At 38.6% G+C, this 16,623-nt stretch overlaps 1 long non-coding RNA gene across 1 annotated transcript; it reads right to left on the bottom strand.

The window, feature by feature from the left end:
• Positions 1-210: 210 nt before the first annotated feature.
• On the bottom strand, positions 211-2,357 carry LOC110881465. The gene is made up of 3 exons (XR_002559744.1): positions 2,229-2,357; positions 1,652-1,718; positions 211-346 (listed from the first exon to the last, which is right to left on the bottom strand). It is a non-coding gene; the product is annotated as an uncharacterized LOC110881465 (long non-coding RNA).
• Positions 2,358-16,623: the final 14,266 nt, after the last annotated feature.

Raw genomic sequence — 16,623 nt, 5'->3', positions numbered from 1 at the left:
GTGTGTAGTAGTCTCGGGATCCAAGATTGATAGTAAGAGTTCTTGAAAGGCCATGTTTGCCTAAGTCTCTTACATCACTTGGTGAAGACAAGCATTTAGTGTAATACTTTTGTTTTTTAATCTTTTCGCACTTTTTATTTGGTTTTGTATTAATGACTTTAATAACTAGTTTTTTATGTTGAAGGTGAAACTTCCTTATCATTTGTCCGTTACGTTCGAAAAGTGACATCAAAGTTACATGTTCATATTTAGTCAAAACAAACTACAATAACGCGGAAGCTTCAAAGTGTTGTGTTCGGTTCATAAGATCTTGCTTGATCGCCATCCGGAGTATTGCCAGCTTCACCTAACATCAAAACCAACTTAAATGTTAGTCTTGACAATATTAAAACGTGTATAATCAAGTTCTATTGCCAAACAATGAAAACAAAGCAAAAATTCTGCAATTTGGGTCTGTCGCGCCCCGCGACAGATCCCACTTCGGCTTACGCGGGCCGCGACCAATCGTCGCGTGACGCGACTCTGTTCCTAGTTGGTGTCGCGCGACGCGAGCACCCCATTTCGGCAGAAGGGTTGGGTCCTTGATGCTACATATTCCCAGCTATAATTTTTTTTACCAAAATCAACTTTAAATCAACATAACTTTCGTTCCACAAGTCCGTTTTTCATGATTCTTTTACCTACGCGTCCGTAATTAAATTACCAACGCGTCTATTATGATCATTGTGTCAAAAATAAAGTGTACGAGCTGGAAGTCTATAAATGCCTAACGTATTTATTTGACCCGTATAGTTTTGCACTAATTCAACCACTAACAAATTTTATGACCAGAAGGCGTATTTACCCAACATCCGGGGCTTATGATCACCGATGTTTCATTACCAAATCTATGGTTTCACGCTCTTGTGATCCGTCATCGCCGAATGCTATTCAAAACACACTTTTACTACTTACTAAACAATTATTCGACCCGTTTAGCTCATTTATGGAATCCTCCATTTCTAATGACTACCAAATGCTTTCTAATCTAATTTTAACTTATTCAATCAAGTAGTGAACATTGTCACTTCAACTAATACAAATCTTTATTCTAAAACACAATTATGAATGATTTAAATATCAAATTTACATAATGTAATAAAACAAGTTACATACCTTCATAATTTGTCGACATTGCTTTCTAACCATACTTACCCATTCCCGGGCTTGTCGACCTTAGCCTATCCCTTCTAATCCGTGGTTACTGCTTTTATAACTCAATTTAACGAGTGACGTTCGAGTCACTCCAAACACTACCATTTCGACCATTATTTTAACCCGTTCTTTATCTAGTGAATTACATCACTTTACTTACATCCCATTATGACTAATTAAGCAATATTATCAATAAGCATATCTAACCAACTATTTAATTTGACCCGCTTGGTTTGTCGAGTGAATTCCATCACTTCTTAGACTTACCAAAGGATTACAATTTCACTATTTCGATATCATACCTATTTCAACTATTTCTTTTGACCCGTTTGGTTTGTCGAGTGAATTCCATCACTTCCTAGACTCACCAAACGCAACTATTTTCGCTATAACAACATTAAACATATTTACGACTAGGATTATCTACATACATGTAACGAGACGATAAGTCACGTACCTTCAAAGCGTTCCTTTCAAGCACGTGTCCGCTCCGGCGTGTCCGCTTGAAGACTCGGCTTCTTTGCCTATAGAGTTCAATCAACACTTCGTTTAGAACTCCATTCATGTCTTATAATGCATAATTCATCTTATCATTTAAATATGCGTTTGGTTCGAATCACCATATCTAGCTTTCTTATAGGCATTTCAACAAACACCTAAAGGGCATAATTTCACTAAATCAACATTCAAGTTCATGACTACTTATTTAGCCAAGATTTTAACAACTTTTTCTAGTCAATCATCTAATTTATTGTTCAATATCAAGATTAACTTCATAGAGTTCAAATAACACTAGTTTACTAATCATGATTTTAGTGTTCATCATTTTTCTACAAAACCCACTACACACACATGGTGGATGATCATGAATTTCAAAGTTTAATCATTAATTCAACAAGATAATGACTAGGGTTTACCCCTAGACATGATTTTATTCTTATTTCATCCAGATAATGATCATGCAAGCTCTAATTTTGATTCTCATGTGTTCATCTAGAATTCAAGATGAAATCAAACAACGAAATTTTATATACCTTATGATCCCATTACTGCGGTGATCATTAATCTATGATTGGATTTCGATTTGGGCTCGATTTGCCCTTCCAATTTGTTGATTTTGTGCTTGTTAGGGTTTGGTGGAGAACTTCTTGGTCGCCCCCTGTGTTTAGTCGAACCAGAGCACACACTTAGTGTGTGATTTGGTTTTTGTTGTTTTAATTTAATAAAAAGCATTTTCGGTTTTGTCACTTTTGGCCCCTCAATTTTCCTCAAATTTTATATATTGTGATTTAACCAAGTTCCCTTATTATTACTTGGCTTATGATTAACGAGGTTATTTATTCCTAGTCACTTTATCTTGGTTATAGCCGACATTTAATTTATAATATAAAAAATTATAGTTTCGGGGTGTTACAATACACTAAATTCTCTAAGTGCAGATTTTGGGTTAATGAAGTTGATGTGTGTAAAATGCAACATATAAATTACATCAAATAAGGTATAAAACTAACCCTTTTTTAGTACTAATGTTGGAAAAATTGTGTTTTTGTCTTCCTTTTGAATTTACAGGATCAAATGAGCTTAAACGAACAAAAGGAACAAATATACATCCAAAACCAACATAAATACAAAAAAGGAAGAAACGTGGCATGACCGACCCTTCGACAGCATCTCCCAAAGCAAAAAAACAAGAAGAAAGTTGAGCATAGGGCTGTGCCCAGCTGAGCATGGGGCTGTGCCCAGCTTACCACGGGGCATGCCCAGCTCAACACGGGGAGTGCCCAGCGGACACAGGGGCGTGGCCAGTTGTCTGCAGAAAAGACAAAGCTATAGACGTTTCTATTCCCGACACGGGGGCGTGCCCAGCTCAACACGGGGCCGTGGTCAACGCTAAGATTCGCAGAATCTTGCAAATCTTGATAGTACAGATATGCTTCTGCACACGGGGCCGTGCCCAGCAGACAAATGGGCGTGTTGAGCTAATACAGACAAATTGTAATTAATGAAGAAAGAGAAAAAGGGTGGACATGGGGCCATGTCCAGGCTTCTGTGCAGTCTATAAATAGGGGTGCTTGGTTCACTTCAAAGGCATCCATTGGCAAACCACCTCTCTCCCACTTCACCCACACTCCACCACCACTACAACCCACTTCCACCACCATCATCCATCATCCATCTTAGAGTGTGTGTAGTAGTCTCGGGATCCAAGATTGATAGTAAGAGTTCTTGTCAATCAAAGGCCATGTTTGCCTAAGTCTCTTACATCAATTGGTGAAGACAAGCATTTAGTGTAATACTTTTGTTTTTTAATCTTTTCGCACTTTTTAATTGGTTTTGTATTAATGACTTTAATAACTAGTTTCTTATGTTGAAGGTGAAACTTCCTTATCATTTGTCTGTGGTATCTTGGCGTTATTTTACTGTCTATATAAAATAAAAGATTTACACCATTCATATCTCTACGGTCTATATAGAGATATGTTTGCTACCTGATCAGGGGTTAAGGGAATGGTTTGGTAAGGTTCTTACCTTGTTTAGTGTATAGATCCTGCAAGGACCTGGGTCAAGCTTACTAGGACCTCCTTCAATACCCACTGGTATTGGATGGCGGGGGTGCGAATGGCTTGATCCCCTCATATGTAAACTACTATTAATACATTAACCTGGCTACTTGGGATTGTATCCCTGCTGACTCAAACCACTTAGCCGAGGGTAACGTCACCTTCAAAAGAGGGGCCTACCACATTACGCATTAATAACTTAATTAATTATCTTTCAATATTCCGACCCTTTAGGATTGTATCCTTGCTGACTCAAACTACTGGATTGAGGGTAACATCACCTTCAAAAGAAGGGCCTACTACTATAACTAAGATAATCTCTTAAAAAGTGCAAAAGTGCGGAAATCATCAAAGGTTATACTAAAGGCGAGTCAGATCCAAGTGATTCATCTTGTCGATCTGTTTTTATTTTATTTTTATTTTCAGCATTTTTAGTTTTTATTTTCATGTTAAAACCTTTTTCTAAATTTTTTATTTGATTAGACGTTGAGGATAAACCGGTATTAAAAGCTCTTGTGTCCTTGGATGACCTCGCTATCTTACCAACGCTATACTACGCTCACGATGGGTGCACTTTCCCATATGTGTGTTTAGTGTTAGTAGAATATCGTGTTTTATAAATTTAAAACTTGACTAAAGTGTTAAAAAGGGCTAAAAATATAGTTAAAATTATATAACGCTACACAAGCATCAGAAGTGCAATTTCTTGGTCGCGTTGTTAGTAAACAAGGTATTCATGTTGACCCATGATGCGTGTGTGGTCTGATATATTTTTAAGTATATTTTTTAGCCCTTTTTACACGTTAGTCAAGTTTTAAATTTATAAAACACGATATTTTACTAACACCAAACACATATATTGGCAAGTGCACCCATCGTGAGCGTAGTATAGTGTTGGCAAGATACCGAGGTCGTCCAAGGACACAAGAGCTTTTAATACCGGTTTATCCTCAACGTCTAATCAAATCAAAAGTTTAGAAAAATGTTTTAAACAAGGAAATAAAAACTAAAAATACTGAAAATAAAAATAAAAGTAAAAACAGATAGACAAGATGAATCACTTGGATCCGACTCGTGTTTAGTGTAACCTTTGATTATTTCCGCACTTTTGCACTTTTTAAGAGATTATCTTAGTTATAGTAGTAGGCCCCTCTTTTGAACGTGACGTTACCCTCAACCCAGTAGTTTGAGTCAGCAAGGATACAATCCTAAAGGGTTGGATTATTGAAAGATAATTAATTAAGTTATTAATGCATAATGTGGTAGGCCCCTCTTTTGAAGGTGACGTTACCCTCGGCTAAGTAGTCTGAGTCAGCAGGAATACAGTCCTAAGTAGCCGGGTTAAAGTTTTAATAGTAGCTTACATATGAGGGGATTAAAGAGTTTGGACCCCCCGCCATCCAATACCAGTGGGTATTGAAGGAGGTCCTACTAAATTTGACCTAGGTCCTTGCAGGATCTATACACTGAACAAGGCAAGACTCTTACCAAACCATACCCTTAACCCCCGACCAGGTAGCCAACATATCTCCATATAGACCGTGGAGATATGAATGGTGAGAATCTTTTATTTTATATAGACAGTAAAATAATGCCAAGACACCACAGACAAATGATAAGGAAGATTCACCTTCAATATAAGAAACTAGTTATTAAAGTCATTAATACATAACCAAATAAAAAGTGCGAAAAGATTAAAAATAAAAAGTATTACACTAGACACTTGTCTTCACCAAGTGATGTAAGAGACTTAGGCAAACATGGCCTTTGATTGTCAAGAACTCTTACGATCAATCTTGAATCCCGAGACTACTCACACACTCTATGATGGATGATGGATGATGGTGGTGGATGTGGGTTGTGATGGTGGTGGTGGGTGGGTGAAGTGTGAGAGAGGTGGTGTGCCAAGGGATGCCTTTGAAGTGAACCAAGCACCCCTATTTATAGCCTGCACAGAAGCCTGGACACGGCCCCGTGTCCGCAGGACACGGGCCCATGTCCACTCTTTTTCTCTTTCTTCATTAATTACAATTTGTCTTTATTAGCTCCACACGCCCCAGTGTTCGTTGGGCACGTCCCCGTGTGCAAAAGCGTATATGTACTATTAAGATTTGCTAGATTCTGCGAATCTTAGCGTTGACCACGGCCCCGTGTTGAGCTGGGCACGCCCCCGTGTCGGGAATAAAAGCTTCTATAGCTTTGTCTTTTCTGCAGAAGCCTGGACACGGCCCCGTGTCCGCTGGATACGGCCCCGTGTTCAGCTGGGCACAGCCCCATGCTCAGCTTTCTTCTTGTTTTTTTGCTTTGGGAGATGTTGTCGAGGGGTCGGGCATGCCACGTTTCTTCCTTTTCTTTGTGTTTATGTTGGTTTTGGCTGTATATTTGTTCCTTTTGTTCGTTTAAGCTCATTTGACCCTGTAAATTCAAAAGGAAGACAAAAATACACTTTTTACAACATTAGTACTAAAAAGGGGTTAGTTTTATGCCTTATTTGATGTAATTTATATGTTACATTTTACACACATCAAATAACCCCACACTTGAATCTTTGCTTGTCCTCAAGCAAAACTCTTTATTATGTGGCTTACACACCCAAATGGAATGGGTAGAAGAGAAGGTTTAGGCTTGTCTTAAGTGTCGGGAATCCAAGATCTTTATTGGGTTTTATTTTTATATTATTTACAATCCTATTCGTTATGATTTATTTAGAACATTTCATAAGAGAAATTACTTATTTGGGCATAACATGCCTTTTTAAAATTCCATTTATATACAAGTTCACATACCTCACGGGAGATCACTCAACACTCGGCCGAAGATGTATTTTTGTGAAACACTCGAGACCGGCATGGAACTTACTTCTACTATACGCTTGCCAAGCAATCAATCCTCCTCCTTTTTAACTATAAACCTTTGTAAATATCAAGAGGACTTGGGGAAGTGTTAGGCTTGGGTTAAAGGTAGGTGATTTTGGGTTAGTGGTTAGTAAAAAGGGCTAAAAGCGTAAAAACCGTCGGTTGTCGTGAATCTCTTATATATATATATATATATATATATATATATATATATATATATATATATATATATATATATATATATATATATATATATATATATATATATATATATATATTTGACATTTAATCAAACTAAGCATATTCAAACAAGATTTTTGAGGAACTTGTTTGGTTATTGCAAAATTCTCTCTCTCTCTCTTTTGCACAAGATAACCGAGCTTTTTACTAAAACAAAAGGGGTTTGAAAAGAAAAAGGTTTTGGTGGGTAAAGGGTGTTTATTTTGTGGGTTTTGAAACGAAAAGGTTTAGGCTCAAAGGGGTTAACTATGGGGATTTTTGGGTAGGTGATAAAAAATGAAAAATAATGGTGTTCAAAAGAAAAAAAGGGTTAGTCCTAATGACTCCGTCATTTACTTACTTGGGTTTAAGTTGGTAAGGACCGGGAATGTATCGACATGGCAAGTTCTAGAGTTGTAAGAAACCAAGTGGCTGTTCACACAAGAAATGAAAAATGAGCATTTAGTTTAAAGATATATGCTTGTATCCTCAATAAAGACTCAAAACTCACTTGTTGTGGGAATCGGTTTATAATGTGATCAAGTATATATAATCAAATTTTAATTAGATTTGTCATGCCTTTTCATAATCTTCTTATTTGGTTCTTTTTATCACGACACTATCGGTTGTAAATTTGTAAAAATATAACCTTTTTAGAACTTGTTATTCCCAAATTAAACCAAGACAAGTAAAAAAAATATGAAAAGTTTTTGAAAAAAATTGGGATGTTTAGCGGTTCCAATAGTGTTTTGTGTAAGGCTTGTAATTAGGACTTGCAAAATTCAAGGTTTTAGCATCCCCCCCCCCACACTTAAATTACACATTGTCCTCAATGTGTCCAAAACATAAGTTTTTCGGTTGATTAAAATGTGTAAAAGTGGGTTAAAAACAAGATTTTATGTTACTGGGTAGCTGAACACGGGGTGGTGTGGGCTGAGCACGGTCCCGTGTCCAGACTGCCAGTATCAAATTTAAACAGAAGGCTGGGCACATGGGCGTGTTCAGTGAGCACGACCCCGTGTCCAATTACCTGAACTGGGCATTTTCTGCAGAACCTCGGGAACGGGGCGTGTTGGGTGAGCACGGCCCCGTGCTGAACTTGCTGTAATGAAGAAAAATTGTCGGGAGGCTCTGTTTTTGTGAATGGGGTGTGGGTTCAAGTTTCCCTTAGTAACCTCCCCCATTTCGAGTGTGTTTTATTCCTGAAAAGTAAAAACTAAACTAGAAAACATAAATGTTAATCTAAACTAAAACTAAGGATAGTTCCGCGGAATGCCTCCGTGGTGCGCCACGTTTATAAGGGTCCTTGGCTAGACCCACCTTATCGGATGGTTCTGGCTCATTTTCAATTAGGGGGTCGTCATTGCCGATTGGATATTTCATTGATCGCTCAAGATCAACACTTCTTTTGAATAACCCTAATTGAATGGGTAGATTGTTGTGCTTCCGATTCTTCAAAGCTTCGTGGTTCTTTACAAAAGGTCGTCCCAACACAAGTGGGGCGTCATCAAGGATGACAAAATTGGTTGGGACTACCGTTTGATTTGTTTGGACAAACACATCTTCAACTACTCCCATTAATTTTATTACTTTCCAATTAGATAGAAAAATGGGTATTTGAAGTGGAGAAAAATCACTAATATTTAATTTTTCGAAAATGTAGTTTGGCATTACATTAACACAAAATCTTTATCAATTGTAATATTACTAATAAAGGAATTTTGAAAGAAACATGGAACCGGTGTAATGTTCATTTCAAATGGATCTTCTTTTATTAGCGTAGTTTGATCATTTGTTAACTTAATGCTTACAGTTTCGTCAATTTTAGTGTTAGTGTTTAACTCTTTTAAAAACTTAGCATGAGTGGGTACTAAACAATGATTTTAGAAAGAAGGTGACAAGAGATTAATTTCTTTAAAATTAGACTCTTCTTGAATTTTAACGTTATCGGACTCACCTTTTTCGTTGTTTAACTCATGTGTCGGTTTCTCACTTATTTGTTCTTCCATTTTTACCTCTTCAACTATCTCTTCTTTATTACGAGTTAATTCTTCCCTTGCGCGGGCTTCTTTTATATAGCGCTCGATAGTTTAAGGTGTTCTATTATCTTTTCGGCTACGGGTGAGATAGTTGGTGGTTCGTCAAAGTGAGTTGAATAAGTATTATCAAAGCTTGAATTCGGAAGTTCGATCCTTGGTTCCTCATAGTACTCATGTGAGGTAGATGGTTCATACCATTGTTCCTCATTGTAAGTATATGATGGATAAGGATCGTAACTTGGTTCTTCATAATACTCATATGAGGTGGGTTGTTCACGCCATGGTTCCTCATAGTAAGTATATGAAGGTGAAGGCTCATAACTTGGCTCCTCAAAGTATGAGTAAGAAGGCCCATACCTTGGTTCATCAAAATATGAGTATGAGGGAGAAGGTTCATACCTTGGTTCTTCGTAGTACGTATATGAAGGAGAAGGTTCATACCTCGGCTCTTCATAGTATGTATATGAAGTGGTTGGCTCGTACCTAAGTTCCTCATAGTATGTGCACGAAGGGGATGGTTCAAAGAGTTCACAATATTGTACCGAATGAGGATTACCACAAATGGTACAATACTCTTATTTATAATCATCCTCCTCATAGTGGTAGTTGTAATCTCCTGAGTATTGATCCATAAGAATCACTCAGCAGACCACAACAGAGTCTCGGAACCAGAAAACAAAAATAAAAACAGAAACAAAGGCTGAGCACGGCCCCGTGTTCAGTGAGCACGGCCCCGTGTTCAGGTTCTGTATCTGGGAATTTTAGAAAATGTAACTGGTTTTGTGCAGCACGGGGGCGTGTTCAACGAGCACGACCCCGTGTTCAGACTATATATCTGGGAGTTTGTAAAAAATTATGCAGCACGGCCCCGTGTTCAGTCTACTGTAATGCCAAAACTACTAAAAAAATGTAAAAATGCGCACGATTTTAAAAAGGTTTTGAAAAACTGATTAAGCCATCGATTTTAAACTTTCTTAAAATCCTTGTGTCCCCGGCAACGACGCCAAAAACTTGATGCGTGTGTGGTGTGATATATTTTTAAGTATATTTTTAGCCCTTTTTACACGTTAGTCATGTTTTAAATTTATAAAATACGATATTTTACAAACACTAAACACATATATGGGCAAGTGCACCCATCGTGAGCGTAGTATAGTGTTGGCAAGATACCGAGGTCGTCCAAGGACACAAGAGCTTTTAATACCGGTTTATCCTCAACGTCTAATCAAATCAAAAGTTTAGAAAAATGTTTTAAACTAGGAAGTAAAAACTAAAAATGCTGGAAATAAAAGTAAAAACAGATAGACAAGATGAATCACTTAGATCCGACTCGTGTTTAGTGTAACCGTTGATTATTTCCGCACTTTTGCACTTTTTAAGAGATTATATTAGTTATAGTAGTAGGCCCCTCTTTTGATGGTGACGTTACCCACAACCCAGTAGTTTGAGTCAGCAAGGATACAATCCTAAAGGGTTGGATTATTGAAAGATAATTAATTAAGTTATTAATGTGTAACGTGGTAGGCCCCTCTTTTGAAGGTGACGTTACCCTCAGCTAAGTAGTCTGAGTCAGTAGGGATACAGTCCTAAGTAGCCGGGTTAAAGTTTTAATAGTAGCTTACATATGAGGGGATCAAAGAGTTTGGACCCCCGCCATCTAATACCAGTGGGTATTGAAGGATGTCTTACTAAATTTGACCCAGGTCCTTGCAGGATCTATACACTGAACAAGGCAAGACTCTTACCAAACCATTCCCTTAACCCTCGACCAGGTAGCCAACATATCTCCATATAGACCGTGGAGATATGAATGGTGAAAATCTTTTATTTTATATAGACAGAAAAATAATGCCAAGACACCACGGACAAATGATAAGGAAGATTCACCTTCAACATAAGAAACTAGTTATTAAAGTCATTAATACATAACCAAATAAAAAGTGCGAAAAGATTAAAAATAAAAAGTATTACACTAGACACTTGTCTTCACCAAGTGATGTAAGAGACTTAGGCAAACATGGCCTTTGATTGTCAAGAACTCTTACGATCAATTTTGGATCCCGAGACTGCTCACACACTCTATGATGGATGATGGTAGTGGATGTGGGTTGTGATGGTGGTGGTGGGTGGGTGAAGTGTGAGAGAGGTGGTGTGCCAAGGGATGCCTTTTAAGTGAACCAAGCACCCCTATTTATAGCCTGCACAGAAGCCTGGACATGGCCCCGTGTCCGCTGGACATGGCCCCGTGTCCACCCTTTTTCTCTTTCTTCATTAATTACAATTTGTCTTTATTAGCTCCACACGCCCGGTCCGCTGGGCACGGCCCCGTGTGCAGAAGCGTATCTGTACTATCAAGATTTGCAAGATTCTGCGAATCTTAGGGTTAACCACGGCCCCGTGTTGAGCTGGGCACGCCCCCGTGTCGGGAATAGAAGCTTCTATAGCTTTGTCTTTTCTGCAGAAGCCTGGACATGGCCCCGTGTCCGCTGGGCACGCCCCGTGTTCAGCTGGGCACAGCCCCATGCTCAGCTTTCTTCTTGTTTTTTTGCTTTGGGAGATGTTGTCGAGGGGTCGGGTATGCCACGTTTCTTCTTTTTCTTTGTATTTATGTTGGTTTTGGCTGTATATTTGTTCCTTTTGTTCGTTTAAGCTCATTTGACCCTGTAAATTTAAAAGGATGACAAAAACACACTTTTTCTAACATTAGTACTAAAAAAGGGTTAGTTTTATGCCTTATTTGATGTAATTTATATGTTACATTTTACACACATCAACCCTTCTAAAATCGAAGGTGTGAAGAATTGGAGTACGCCTAAATTTCCATCTGAGATTCGTTCCTTCCTAGGATTGGCGGGTTATTACCGTCGATTCATCTCGGATTTTTCCAAGATCGCCGTTCCTCTTACTTCATTGACTCAGAAAGAGAAACCTTTTGCTTGGGGTCCCGAGCAAGAGGAATCTTTTCAGACTCTTAAGACTCTTTTGTGTAACGCTCCAGTTCTTACTCTCCCTGATGGAAATGACGACTTCGTCGTGTATTGTGATGCCTCGAACCGTGGCTTGGGCTGTGTGCTCATGCAGTGGGACAAGGTTATTGCTTATGCCTCCCGTCAACTCAAAATACATGAGAAAAACTATACTACTCACGATCTGGAGCTTGGTGCAGTTGTGTTTGCGTTAAAGATCTGGCGACACTACCTATATGGAATTAAGTGTGTGGTTTTCACTGACCATAAGAGCTTACAACACATCTTTAACCAAAAGGAACTGAACATGCGATAGAGACGTTGGGTGGAATTGCTTAATGACTACGACTACGAGATTCACTATCATCCTGGCAAGGCGAACGTCGTGGCCGATGCTCTTAGTCGTAAGACTCATGTTAATACTATTCGTTGTTTTCATATCTCTAGTGATCTTCATACTTGTATTCGTGAAGCTCAGTATTCGTCAGCTAATGAAGGCAGCCTATTTATTGAAATACGAGGTGCTACTGCGGATCAACTCGAAACTAAGTCTGATGGGCTTCAATACTATTTTAATCGCATCTGGGTGCCAGATCACGATAATCTTCGTGAGCTCATTATGAATGAGGCTCACAAATCCCGATATTCTATTCATCCTGTCGCTGATAAGATGTACCATGACTTGCGTATGACTTATTAGTGGCCTGGTATGAAGAAGGACATTGCTGCATACGTCTCTAAGTGCCTTACTTGCACGAAGGTAAAGGCTGAACATCAACGTCCTTCAGGTCTTTTAGAACAACCCGAAATCCTTGTTTGGAAATGGGATAGCATCGCTATGGACTTTATAACTAAACTACCCCGTACCCCGCTGGTCATGATAGTATTTGGGTAATCATTGACCGCTTGACTAAATCAGCCCACTTTCTTCCTATTCGCGAAGATTATAAAGTGGAGAAACTCGCTTGAATCTATACCGATGAGATTATATGCCGTCATGGCATACCTCTCGACATAATCTCTGACCGTGATAGTCGCTTTACTTCATGTTTTGGCAAACCTTTCAATCCACTATGGGTTCTCACTTGAATCTTAGTACGGCCTTTCATCCTCAAACGGATAGACTGGCAGAACGCATTATCCAAACCCTAGAGGATATGCCCCATTCTTGTGTCATCAACTTTGGTGGTAACTGGGATGTACATTTACCATTGATTGAGTTCTAGTACAACAACAGCTATCATTCCAGTATTCAGATGGCTACTTTCGAAGCTCTGTATGGTCGCAAGTGTCGATCTCCTCTCAGCTGGCATGAGTTTGATGACAAGCAACTTACTGGCCCTGAAATTATTCAAGAGACAATGGATAAGATTCTTCAGATCCGTGATAACTTGATCAAGGCTAGGAGTAGACAAAAGAGCTATGTTGATAAAAGGCGTAAGCCTCTGGAATTTGATGTTGGAGATCGGGTTCTTCTCAAGGTATCTCCCTGGAAGGGAGTAGTTTGTTTTGGTAAGAAGGGAAAGCTCGCTCCTCGCTATGTGGGTCCTTTCATGATACTTGAAAAGATTGGCAAAGTGGCGTACATACTAGACCTGCCACAAGAACTAAACAACGTACATCCGGTATTCCACGTATCTAATCTTTGTAAATGCTTAGCCGACGAGGAACTGCAGGTTCCCCTTGAAGACTTGCAAATAAATGAAGCTTTACACTTTGTGGAGAAACCGGTCGAAATCATGGATCTAGGTGTCAAGAGACTTAGGCGCAATAAAATTTCCATGGTCAAGGTTCGATGGGAAGGAAAGTGTGGTGCTAAATTCACTTGGGAGCTCGAGAATGACATGAAGACCAAGTATCCGCAGCTCTTCGAGCAGTCTTCCTCTTAGATTTCAGGGATGAAATCTCCTAAATGAGGGGAGACTATAACGCCATGCGTCCCTAAAGTTTTACCTTTTGACAATTTTAGTCCTTATACTATGTGAAACTTGAAACTTATGATACTTTGTGAATCTTGACGCTTAAAACTTGAATCTCGGTGATACTTGATACTAGACTCTTGATACTTGACTCTTGACTCTTGATACTTGATTCTTCATACTTGATTCTTGATGTTTGATTCTTGATACTTGATGCTTAATACTAGATACTTGACTCTTGAAACTAGAGACTTGATGCTTGACTCTTGATACTGGACTCTTGACTCTTGAGACTCGTGAGACTTGAGACTTGGTTGAACGAGAAACTAGAGGCTTGACACTTATGTAAACTTGGAAACTTTTGTGTTAATTAAATAATCTTGTCATAAAACTACACAATAATACGCAACGCAACGCTTGATCTAGCTCGCAAAACGAACCAAAGACGGAAAAGTTGTTGAACGGATTGGACTGACCAAATGGACATCCGATCGAATGACCATCCGACCAGATGACCATTCGACCGAACGGCCATCCGATCCAGCTTCTTGCACCGCCTTTCTCAACTCTGACACTATAAATAGGACCTGTCACATCATTCTTCACTAATGTGACAGTCCCTTCCGATCCAGGCACACACACTACACTTTTCCTCCATTTTCCGGCAATTCTGTAAGTTTTTAACTCGATTCTTGTACAACTTTACTCATTACACAATTCCTCATCTTAATCTCGGTCGAATCACTGATTTCCACCATGGAATCCCCAAGATCTGGACTCTTTGGAGGTGATGTCTTCTCGGTTTAGTGAGTATGACGTCATTCCATCAAAGTCAGTCCAAATCCGAAAGATTTCACTAGATTTTTACACGTTTTCTGCAATCTATTCATAAACTAAACACCGTTGGTTGATTTCATACGGTTCCTTCAAGTTTTCTTAAACTTTTACTAAAATCGGTGGAATGTAGATCCAAAACAGACTTAGGACTTGTTTCTTAGTCTGGAGATTGGCTCGATGATGGATTCCCACCGAAGAAGATGACCGGATTTCGGGTCAGACATGAAACCTAGCCAAGAACTGCCGTCCGATCGAACGGGGTGATTCCCATCTGATCAGGCGAGCCGAACCTTAGTGGGTTTCCCGTTGTCTCGATGCATTACCATGTCACCTTCGTTAAACTCAAACTTAGAAATTTTACGACGTTTCAAAGAGAAAAGAACACCAAGGACGAATGACCATCCGATCGGACGGTCGTCCGATCGAATGACCGTCCGACCAGGTGGATTATCTCAGTGAACTCCAACACTTAAACTATTTCTGAATCAGAACTTTAAACCTTGAAACTTACACTCAAACAGTCATTCGACCAAACGGTCATCCGATCGGATGACCATCCGATCGAACGACTTGGATTTATACAACAACAAAAACTTCAAAGGTTGAAACATTTTGGAAAACACAATCGAATAGCCATCCGTCCGGATGACCATCCGATCAGATGGTGGTCCGCCTGAATCTAATAAGTCATCTGACCGGATAACCATCCGTCCGGATGGCCATCCGATCAGAAGACTGGTCCGACACTTTGCACGATTCTGCCTTTCTATCCGACGCTTATCTGTTAAACTATAATCAGGCTCATCTCAGAGCTCCCTTTGATCCAATCAGTAGGTGTCGATACTTAGCACCCACTGTGACTATACTCGATCCCTTTTCGTTTTAAACTTTTGGGATGCAGCATGTATTCTATGAAACTTGAAACTTGAAACTATTTGAATCATACTCTATCCTCGGTAAATGTGAAACTTGATACTTTTTGGATTCTTGATTCGTTATGCTATGTGAACGTTTAATCCATGTGTGTAGTTCCGCCTTAACAATAGTAGCGCTATAGGAGTAATGCACCTCCCCATTATTCTCGGGGGTATTGTTAGGAGGATTCTATTTTTCTTTCCTTGAGACTTGGGAAAATGGTAAACGCATTGGGATACTTGGGCTATCACTCGGACTGCGTAAACTAGCATGGCTGAAACTATTTTATATGTTTACTATATGAGTCTTTTAAACTATTATTCTATATACTCAAACTTGTATACTCGCCAGTACATTATTGTATTGACATTATTTTAATACATATTGCAGGCTAATAGGATGTTGGATTCAGGAATCAAGCTAGGATGATGCATAGAAACTCACCTAGTTAATTTAATAAGTTATGAACAATATTTGAGAAGTTGTGTAATTTGATACTTTTGTGGTGATCGTTGTGTGTGACTTTAGACTACGTTTGAAACTTGATTAATCTATACTGAAATCTTTAGTGTTATGGAAACTTTTAAGCAATCTGAATGCTTAGTGCTGCACCCCGATGTTTCCGCCATCGGTTGGGGTGTGACAAGTACACTTATGCTTATTACGTGATTATGCATTCAATAATGAGAACTTAATTGTTTCTTTCTTTATTATGTGATTAAATTTCTATTATACAACATTACGTTGTTATTATATGTGGATTGGTTAATGTTTTGTATTACATTTATACTTAATTCGTGATTAGACCTAAAATATTAGCCCATATATTATATGTTTTGTTTTTATTACAGTTATGGTTAGTACGTAATTATGTATCACTTTGTGAGTTATCATATAGTTGTTATAATGAAATCATGTAATGAGTATTTAAAATCACGTAGTAATAATATATAGTCAATTAATGTTATGTAATTACGTACTGATACATAATCACATAATGTTACACTTGTTTCATTAATAAAATATATATTACGTAATTACGTACTGGAACATAATCACATAACGTTACAAAACCACATGTTACAAAATCACGTAACATTTTAGCTTGTAAAATAAAA

The sequence above is a fragment of the Helianthus annuus genome, chromosome 8 (assembly GCF_002127325.2).
Source record: "Helianthus annuus cultivar XRQ/B chromosome 8, HanXRQr2.0-SUNRISE, whole genome shotgun sequence".
NCBI lineage: Eukaryota > Viridiplantae > Streptophyta > Magnoliopsida > Asterales > Asteraceae > Helianthus > Helianthus annuus.
Note: the sequence above shows the minus strand (reverse complement) of the source record. Positions and strands in the feature narration are given on the sequence as shown.